The sequence below is a fragment of the Culex quinquefasciatus genome, chromosome 1 (assembly GCF_015732765.1).
Source record: "Culex quinquefasciatus strain JHB chromosome 1, VPISU_Cqui_1.0_pri_paternal, whole genome shotgun sequence".
Lineage (NCBI taxonomy): Eukaryota > Metazoa > Arthropoda > Insecta > Diptera > Culicidae > Culex > Culex quinquefasciatus.
The window spans coordinates 89670091-89681093 of NC_051861.1; the positions used below are offsets into that span (position 1 = coordinate 89670091).

The 11003-nt window shown below is 37.2% G+C and overlaps 1 pseudogene; it reads right to left on the bottom strand.

The window, feature by feature from the left end:
* Positions 1 to 835: 835 nt before the first annotated feature.
* Positions 836 to 1961, bottom strand: LOC119765103 (annotated as a pseudogene).
* Between the last annotated feature and the right edge of the window lie 9042 nt (positions 1962 to 11003).

The following is an 11003-nucleotide window of genomic DNA, read 5'->3' on the forward strand; positions in this document are numbered from 1 at the left end:
CTTAGAATTTTGGAATCTTTGAATCTTAAAATTTAATTGTTTAAGGATTGTTGAATTTTGCAATTTCAAAATATTGAATGTTGGATGTCAGATTTTTTTATAACTGTCTTTATTTATTTAGGCTTTATGTTTAGAATTGTTAAAATAAAATATTTCTGAATTTAAAATTTGAGAATGGTTATCTGGGAATCTCAGAAATAAAAAAAAAATAATGTTATAGTATTTTTAAATTTTGGAATTTAATTGTTGTTTAATTGGTGAATTATGAATGTCAGAATTTCCAAAATTTACATTACGGGGTTTAAGAATTTTAGAGTTTGAGAATTGTCAATTTTTAAAACTTTGAAATTTTTACTTCAAATTTTTGAATTATGTATGGCAGAATTTTCAATCATTTTAATTTATTGTAGAATTAAAGAATATTTTTTTTTAATTTTCAATTCAAAATGGTTGGAACTTTTAATTGAAATTGAAATTTAAAATTGTGTTATTTAAGGATTTCAGATTTGTAAAATTGCTAAGACTTCAAATTTTTGTTTTTAGGATTTAAGAATTGATGTAATTGCTTTTTTAGAATTTAGAATTTTTAGCTTTGAATTTAAGAATTTTAAATTCTTCAGAATTTTTATATTATAAAATTGTAGAACTTATGGATTTTATAATGGTTATTTTTTAAACTTTGAACTTTGAATGTTGGAAATTGAGAGTTATAGAACCCTGAATTTTCAAGCTTGATTTTTGAAATTTTAAATTAAACTTTGAATTTTGAATTATGTAACTTTTGAATTTAGTTTTAGAACTTTGCATTGTGATTTTTGGAATCAGGAGGTGTGGAGTATTAGAACTAAGGAATATTGGATTAAAATGAGCGTGTGTGAGGATAAATACAGACTTGGGTTGATTTTTGTTTTGCTTGGTTTAGTGTGAGAGTGTGTGTTGGTGTTAACGATCTGCTTCAACTAGACCGGGATCGCCTCCCAGTGGAACGTGGAACGACTCCCTTCGTGATAAAGTCGGCCGGAGGGTCGGCGTGGTTCGGTGTTTGCAGAGCTGCACAATCTGGTGGAAGAGGGCAACGTCGCGGTCTATCGTCGATTAGATTGTGAGATTTTGGGAGGTTTATATAGCTCAAACTTACCACACTTCTTGACCGCTCCTCATGGTGCTTCTGCTCCCACCAGGTACGCAGAATTGTACTCGAACAACGAAGTAGTGATCATTCTCCGTCCACTCCGGCTTACCGGGGCTGGGATCCGCGGCCAAATCCACCACGGAACTCAACAATGCCAGCTCCGGCACCGAAATCGCCTTTCTTGAACGGTCCTCGCCGGGGCCTCTCTTGCGAAAATCGCGATCGCCGCGGGGTCCTCCGGGACCGCCAGCACCACGGGCGCGATGCGGCTCCGAACGGGCCGTCCTCTTCAGCATCGACGAAACAATCTCCGGGAGCAGGTGCAGGTACGAGCGTCAAAACCAGAATTGGTGAAACTGCTCCTTGACAAAGTTCTACAACTTTAGCGACTGCATCATCTTGATGGCGCCGGTTCGAATCTGCTCCAGCTCCGAGTGCTTCGGGGCGTAGAAATCCTTCTGCGCAACCAACACGCCTCCTTGGAGAGGTACTCGTAGGTGGCGACGCGATGAGCTTTTGGCACACACATCTTGGCAGCAGAAATGTATTACAACATTCCGATTGCCGGAAAGAGCAACAACTTGTCTCCGCCTTTGGGCTGGGACTCCACCGGTTCCAACTCTTCCTTCGCCTTACCGCCACTTCCACTTCACAAAACACAAAATTTGATCCTCGCGCCTCGTTTTTGGCCACAAAACAAAACATAAACAAACTGTCGCATTCGTCCGTGTGGTTGCGGTTTTGGTTGCGTTTGACAGTTGTTACGCTTCAGAAAATTTGAGAAATGCGGGGGGCGTTTTCGAAACAAAATGTTTTCGAATGCGATGAAAATGTTGTCGTTTTTGAAAACATTGCAAACGAAATCGAAAACAAGCGATGTTCTCGATTTCAACGCAATTTGGTTTCGGTATTGCGGACCGGATTTCTATCCGTGTAGGGTGTTCGTTAACAGTATTTTGATTTTTTTGTTTAAAATCTTCTAAATCAAATTGCACTAAAAATTCAAATCCAATAGTAATTTTTTGTGAAATAAACATTCAACCATGAACTCCAAACAACGAAAAAATCATTCTCCAATCGGCTTCCACCACCCAAGTCCATATGTGAATGAAGCGCACAAAAAGATGATTGACATTTATTGGCTGCCATCATACTAAACTATTTTCGACTTTGGAGTGAGGGGTTGGTTGGATCTGCCCGGTTTATGTTGTGACGCGGCAGCAAATAAAAACAGATCCAACGTGGCTTAAAAAAAACTTCCAGCATGAAAAAGGTGTAGCGAGATTTTTTTTGTGTCTTCTGGTAGCATAGTTTCCACCACACTGGTTAGTAGTAGTCGGGAGCGGCTCGTTTTTTATTGCTCCCGAGGGATCACTTTGGGCTGTGCTTGATTGACGGGTTTCAGACGGAGTTTGCTGAACTGAACAGAGCGGAGCGGGGATAATTTTGATAAGAGACCGGGCTCCGGCAATATCCAGTCTGGAGGGCTACAGTTTTGAAAAGTTACCCACTTTTGAGTGTGGCATTTGTGGGGGTTTTTATGACTCAATTAGTGTCAGTGGGATGCTGGTTTTATTATTTTATTGTTTGTTTAAGGGAGTCAATTTGAAATTTAGTTTTAATTATATTTCGGTGACATTATACTAAATGTTTTCAGTCACTTGGTAGAAATGTTGTTTATTGTCTAACAACTTCAGCAGAACAATCAGCATATTTGCGGTGACCAGTCCAGTTAATGCCACATAACTCTTTTGATCAAAAGTTGTCCAACCAGACAGAGCCAAAAATCAACTCTGTCAGGCAATCTGTTAACTCGAAATTAGTTATGTTTTGTGGTTTTGGTGGGCTGCCTGTTCTGGGCAGAAGTTGGACCAGCAATAAATTGAATTTCAGCGGTGGTTTGCAGGACAAAAACTAAATCACTCCCTTCTCACAGGGTTAGTTTATGACCGCCAGATTTGGCTACCAGGGAAAGAGGAATGATACCAATTTGTGGAACTAATAGATTTTTGTGGTTTACGGCAAACTTCTGTATCTAATGGGACGATGCTGCCTTCTGTGATACAAGAAATAGTAGAAAGTTAAATATCATTGAAACATTTTTGAATCGAACTTTTAACAACCACTTTCCATCTAAAAATCTAAAAATCTTAAAATCTAACAGTTTAACAATCGATTGTTAGATATAACAATCTAACAATCTAACAATCTAACAATCTAACAATCTAACAATCTAACAATCTAACAATCTAACAATCTAACAATCTAACAATCTAACAATCTAACAATCTAACAATCTAACAATCTAACAATCTAACAATCTAACAATCTAACAATCTAACAATCTAACAATCTAACAATCTAACGATCTAACAATCTAACAATCTAACAATCTAACAATCTAACAATCTTGAACCTCTTGAATCTTTTAAATCTCTTTAATCTTTGAATTTTCGAATCTTCGACTCTTTAAATCGTTGAATCTGTGAAATCTGAATCCTTTTGGGTCCTAAGGAGCTGGTGTTCCTAATTTTGGTCATTCTCGGAAGCTCCAATAGCCTCAAAATGTATAATTAACTCAAGATCCAGCTAAACTTTTGCCGGACTTCCCCCGACCGTCCGGGAGATGTCTTTTGTCCATAATCCAAGTTCATTCCCGGGGCTCGCAGGTCATTAGTGGAAGGCAATTAATCAAGCACCCGGAGAACGTGTGTACACACTGACAGTCAGAAGTTCAGCAAAAAAAAAGAACTGACCACGCCGTCAGGAAACGTTGGACATCGGGCATTTTTCCGCTCGAAATCCCACCGGAGCGCTGAGCTTATTTCTTTGCCCACCTGGACGCGGACATCTAATCTGCGAGCGAGGGGTGACGGGCGGTCTTCCCTTGGACAACTCTTTTCTTTGAATCCAGCAGGACCTGCACCGTCATTCCGGGAGAGTATAAAAGATTCGCGCCATGCTGCAACCGGCTGCGATGGATGAATGGTCAAGCTGGCGAAACAATAGCCGGCCACCACCCTCTCGGAATGGGTTGCGTATAATGAGAAAAATGGGCTGCTGCCCATTCGGGAGCTCTGGATCGATGTTTTTTTTGTCAGAGAAAGAGAAAGTGAGGTATTACAAATTACCCAGGTGGAACCGCTGTTGAAAATGTTAAAAAGAGGAAAAAGTTTGAAAGTTATTATTTCAAAACTAGATGGCACTGTTTTGCAACTAAATCATCCAGCGTTTAGTCTACATTTGGGCGTTAGCCCTTTCCAAATATATTGCCAGGAAAAAAACAATTGCCTGGTTCCACTCACCAGTTGGGAACTTGCTGGGAAACGATGAAAATAGATGAAGAAAAGGGAAAACAATCATTAGTTTTCTTTTTTGTTGTGCGATTTAGTTCAGTGAGAAGTTCTCTATTTTTGTTCGTTCTGGGATACCAGCAGTTAAATGTTACAATTCATAGAATGTTGTAAAAGAAGCAAAGTAGGTGTTTTATGATGGTTATCTGGAAGCTTTAATGAACCTTTTAATGCAGTAAGTACGGGGGAATTTGCGCTTGGTAAGCGCTATAGACGTTTAATCATCTTCTTGTTTACATCTATTTGGTATACTTTTCTGTAGATAATTGCACACCAAAATTAAACATTGGAAAAGTATAAGGATGAAAGATTGAATAGTACCGTCAGTGGGTTGCATTGGGTCTGGGGGTGAGAATGGGTCAAATTGAATTTTCAAGGATTTTATCATTTCTCAGGTTCTTCTCAATGAAACTAAATTCTGTTAAAAGGGTTGTGTAGAGGATATCTTAGGACGACTTAGCTGAAAAAATCTCGTTCTCTCTGTTTTCACAAATCGATTTATGAGCAGGGACAATCAATTTCGCTTGCGAACTATTTTCACCCGCGAAAAAGAGAAAAAGCGAATCACGCAAATGAAAATCACCCCTGAAATTCTCCAAGAAAATAAATCTGGTGGTGATTTTTTTGTGAATTTCCTTGTCAGCACCTTTAAAAATCATTTACTTCACTTTGTTTACACACATTACAAAATGTGACAGGTAATTTTTCCACGTGTGACGTTACACTTGCAAGTGTAGCAGTGAAAAAGATTTTCTGCCGAATAATCAAGATGATGATTTTTTTAGATTCCTTTTACCGATCTTTCGTGCGCGAGACAGGAGAGCATGCTCCCTTCGGATTTTTTTCTCTTGAAGAACATCCAAAGATTTTCTTTTGATAATGATTATTCCATCACTGTTCCATCCTTTAAGCCATAGTGCATCATAGTAGTTGTTTTAAATGTCGGAAAAACAAATTAAAAAATAATCAAATTAACCAAATCGAATTTGCAAACAAAAACTAACTTAATCCACCTATGTGATTGATGCCTTCCTCACTTTTTACCAACAATGGGTAATATGCGTGGTTTGGACACATATTTCAGCTATTTTTTTAGATCTAGAAAAATACTGGACTCGTTGGAAAGGTCTTTCAATAACCTAACCAACTATGGGTTGGATGTTGGATTCGGGCATCGTTTACATACATTTAAGTGAGATCCGGCTTCAAAAAAGTACATAAATATCATTTAAGTGGTCATAACTCGAGACAGGGTTGCCAGATTTTCTATGTTGTGGACTCGTTGGGAAGGTCTTTCGATTACCTAACCAAAGATGGGTCGGATTATGGATCCGGACATCGTTTACATACATTTAAGTGAGATCCAGCTTCAAAAAAGTACATAAATATCACTTAAGTGGTCATAACTCAAGACAGGGTTGCCAGATCTTCAATGTTGTGGACTCGTTGGAAAGGTCTTTTGATTACCTAACCAACGATGGGTCGGATTATGGATCCGGACATCGTTTACATACATTTAAGTGAGATACAGCTTCAAAAAAGTACATAAATCTCACTTAAGTGGTCATAACTCGAAACATGGTTGCCAGATCTTCAATGTTGTAGACTTATTGGATAGGTCTTTCAATAACCTAACCAACGGTGCGTCGGATGATGGATTCGGACATCGTTTACATGCATCAAAATGAGATCCGGATATATGTGAAAACACATTTTTATACATAACTATTGAAATAGTTATCGAAACTTCAAAAAATTCAATAGCGATGTATGGGACCCTATACCAAGTCGATTGCAACTGGTTTGATCAAAATCGGTTCAGCCAGTGCAGAGAAAACTCAGTGAGAATTTTAGTCACATACATACATACACACACATACACACACACACACACACACACACACACACACACACACACACACACACACACACACACACACACACACACACACACACACACACACACACACACACACACACACACAGACATTTGTTCAGTTTTCGATTCTGAGTCGATATGTATACATGAAGGTGGGTCTTTGAGCTATTAATAAAAAGTTCATTTTTAGAGCAGGTTTAAAGCCTTACCTCAGTGAGGAAGGCAAAAGTACTTAAGATTTGATAAAATTTAATGTTCTCATTATTTTCAATAAATTTTCGTTATTTTGCATTTAAAAAAATACTTCTTGAAAGAAGAGCACCGTCTTCATTCGATTTTCAATGATACAAAATAAAACTTTTGTGAAATTTTCCGATAATTTAATCAAAAATCATTTTAAAACATTAAATTTCAGTATAACTTTTGTAAATGTCTGTAAATAGATAATTTTCTTCATTTCTTAGTTAAGAACAAAATTTAAAATTTGAGGTTGTTTTGTTGATTAGATCAGAAAATTTCACAAGACTTCATTTTTTAACATTGAAAATCGTAAGAACAGTTTTCCAAAAAAAAAAAAAAAATGACAGGCTAATTAGTTGACACTCAGAAAATCGAATATGTTGTGAGGCTGAATCTCAGAAACTGATTGTACGATTTTCAATGTTTCAGGGACAAAAATGTAGGTCAGCTCTCGAAAAATGTTTTTGTCCTTTTTCCTTCATGATGTATTAAAAAAAAAAACAAAAATATTAAGACTTCTGAAAGTTTTAACCATAAATTGACTCTTACTCCAAAACGGTGCGCTACATAAAAAATTTGAAAAAAGTTCTTTTAGATTAAAAATTTAATTTGATTGATAGACTTTGTTCTAAAGGGTAAGTTTTGTCCCTGATCACGAATTCGAGGTCTATTTTTTGATATCTCGTGAAGGAGGGGCGGTACGGCCCCTTTCATTTTTGAACATGCGAAAAAAGATGTGTTTTTCAATAATTTGCAGCCAGAAACGGTGGTTAGATAGAAATTTGGTGTCAAAAGGACTTTTATATAAAATAAGACGCCCGGTTTAATTTCGTACTCAGAACTCCGAAAAAACGTATTTTTCATCGAAAAAAAATACTTAAAAAGTTTTAAAAACTCTCTCATTTTCCGTTACTTGACTGTAAAAATTTTTGGAACATGTCGTTTTATGGCAAATTTAATGTTCTTTTCGAATCTACATTTACCGAGAAGGGTCATTTTTTCATTTAGAACTAAATTTTTCATTTTAAAATTTCGTATTTTTCTAACACTGCAGGGTTATTTTAAGAGTGCAATAATATTCTACAAAGTTGTAGAGCAGACAATTACAAAATTTTTTATACACATACATAAGGGTGGTGGTGGTAATTAATTTATTTCCGGCAGCTTTAACCTTTCGGTCATTCGCTGCCCCACATACATAAGGGGTTTGCTTATAAACATCACGAGTTATCGCGATTTTACAAAAAAAAAGTTTTGAAAAAGTTGGCCGTCGTCGATCATGGCCATTCATCATCACCCGCGACAGACACGGACGACAAAACAAAGAGAAACACAAAAAGTATTTTTTTAAAGCTTTTTTTTTCTAAAATCACGATAACTCGTGACGTTTACAAGCAAACCCCTTATTCGCAATTCGCAATTTTCAGTGTAAGAACGGGCCTTGACCGATCTTATGCACCAGGTTCCCGACGAACTCGCACTGCCCTTACACCTACATCTCACCCTTGCTCTGAGTCAGTACGAGCAACACGCTAGAACACGCTTTGAGTGTTCGTGCCAGGCATGCACACCTTCTTTTCCGGTTACGCATTTTAACTCGGCCGGGGGTGGTACATTACGTAGGGTTTGATGTAAGTATAAGCGCCTAACCATTTATAGTGTGCCTATCAACTTTTATTAAAGCAAAAACTGTTATATTTTTAGTTTGAATTCAAAACTAATTGTTATTTACTGTGTATTGTTTTCTCCTGAAATCTTTCCCAGTGTTGAGTCGTGTTTATCTGTTGCTATTTCTTTTGTCGCGGTGTTTTGTTACAATATTTTGGTCCTAAGCATTTTAGAAAAGTTTTTCAAAAGTACAATAGTAATATTTGTGTTAATCCTTTAATTATTCCATAAATTGAGTAAGGGCTCGAACCTCACTTGCTTAAGAAAAAGGTGAAGTTTCAAAACAATGGACAGTGAAGGAAATATACTATGTAAAGAAACAATAGTAAAAGAAAGATAGTAATTGATGGAGTAGATAAAGAAATTAACAATAGGTATTAAATAGAGGTAACAAACAAGCTTAGATTGTATTGAGGGCAATTTACAGGGAAGATGAGAAATTATTCAAATAGATAAATAAAGAAAAGGCACATGAAAAACAAAATTTACATCGCTGCCAAATTAAGAGAAAGCAGACAGTTTGTTACAGCAGCATCAATTGTTAAAATAGAGTGGAAAAGCGTTGAGAAATAAGAGAATCAAATAAGTAAAATTGAAATCAAATGGAGGATAGTAAACAGAAGCCGTTTTAGAAAATCAGTGAAACAAAATAAACAAAAGATAGCTGTTAGCTGAAATGGAAAGAAGAGAAACCCCGTTCTGCGATGCTCAGGTACATCCACAGCAGTTGACTCAACATACTGCGAATCAAAACAATACCGTCTACAATCACAAATTACTTCCCTTTCCCACATTGACGCGCCCCTTTCTTCTAGCCGTCTCTACTCTGACCCTCACTGGTCAAAGGTTTACGAGTCGTTTCCACAGGCCACCAGCTAGGTTACACCTTGTCATCATGATGACTAAACCAAGCCAACGTGGAGGTAAGAAAATAGGACACTTGCAAGGAACTAGAGCCATGCTGTTTTGTCCAAACAGCACTACGGATGTAGTTGGGCTCCTTCCGGGATGTTCCTCGCCTAGGTGTGTCAACCGACGAGTATCATCAGTATCATGCACCCTTGGCCTGCAGTTTACAAGCAAACCCCTTATGTTTATAAATCAAAATTTTTGTAATTGTCTGCTCTACAACTTCTTAGAACATTGTTACACTCTAAAAAATAACCCCGCAAGGTTAGAAAATACACAAAGTTTTAAAATGAAATTTTTCTTTCTAATTGAAAAAATGACCCTTCTGGGTCAATGTAGATTCGAAAAGAACATTTAATTTCCCTTAAAATCACTTGTTCCAATATTTTTTACAGTCAAGTAACGGAAAATGGGAGAGTTAAAAAAATAGTGTTTTTTCGATGAAAAATACGTTTTTTGGAATTCTGAGTACGCCATCAAATCGGGCGTCCAATTTTACATAAAAGTCTCGTCGACACCAAAATGATTGAAAAACACCTCTTATTTCGCATGCTCACGAGATATCAAAACACGGACCTTGGATTCGTGATCCGGGACAGTAGTTACCCCTCAGAACAAAGTTTCAAGTAAATCGAAGAGGGGTCGGCGCAACTTTTCCCGATTTCGTGTGAGTTGGTAGAGAATTACCCCAATACTTTTCGAAACAAAGGTTATTTTCAGTACGGTTAAATTTGAGATAAAATGAGTAGGAGCGGCCGTGGCTGACTGGTTACGGTGTTCGCTTTGTAAGCGAATGGTCCTGGGTTCGATTCCCATCTGCTCCCAACGAGAAAGTATAGGAAATATAAATCTTGAAACTCTGAACATGTACGAAAAATCAAAGTCGCTCGAGTCGGGGTTCGATCCCCCGTCCTTTGGATTGGTAAGCAAAAATGCTAACCACTAGGCCATCGCGACTTGGTGAGCTATGTCTGGAATTAGGAATACTGTTACCACCATCAACTATATACGCGCTGGGTTCTTGTCCATTTGACAAGGGTTCGGAAGTTCTAAATAACGTTTGAACTGATTGGTGCAAACGTTCTTCAAGGCGAGGCTTGTCGACAAAGCTGAAGTACCTCGCGCTCGGCTAGCCAGCGTAGAAATGGGTCACCGAAGCTCGGCAGAGCTAACACCTTCCAAATGCCTATGCGAGTTATTTGCATGTATAGAATGTAGATCTAAAAATACATGGAAACAACTCAATTTGTAAGAAGCGACCGCGTGGTCCCGTTTGGTTGGTTGCACACACACAAAAAAAAAAAAAAAAAATGAGATAAAATGAGTGCTACAATGAAGTTATCAGCACAGTTATTCTTGGTGGCAATAAAATTACATTTCGTCACTACATAATTACAGGAATAGTAGGGGAACAGCGTGCCTCTAATGTTGGCAGGTCAGAACTTTGACATTCAATTAAAGCTAATTAAAAGCGTTTTCAACTGAACTCGAGTGATAAATAGCTCAATAAAAAGTGAGCAAGCAAGTTTCTACCAAAAGTTTTGCAAAATTAGTTGTTTAAATAGTGAAAATCAGCAAATTGGATGGAGTTAGGAGCGAGTGCTTAACCTGCCAAACATACGAGAATTTCCCCTAGAATTTTAAATAAGGAATTGAAACAAGTACAAAGTAAAAAAAAAGAAAAATTGTTGAAAATTTTTTTTTTTTTTATATATTAGCCTATTTTTAGTGATTTTATCTTAAAAATGTGTAAAAATGTGAAATTCTACAGAAACTGATGAAATTTAACGAATTCCTAATGTATAATTACAGTTTTTTTTGA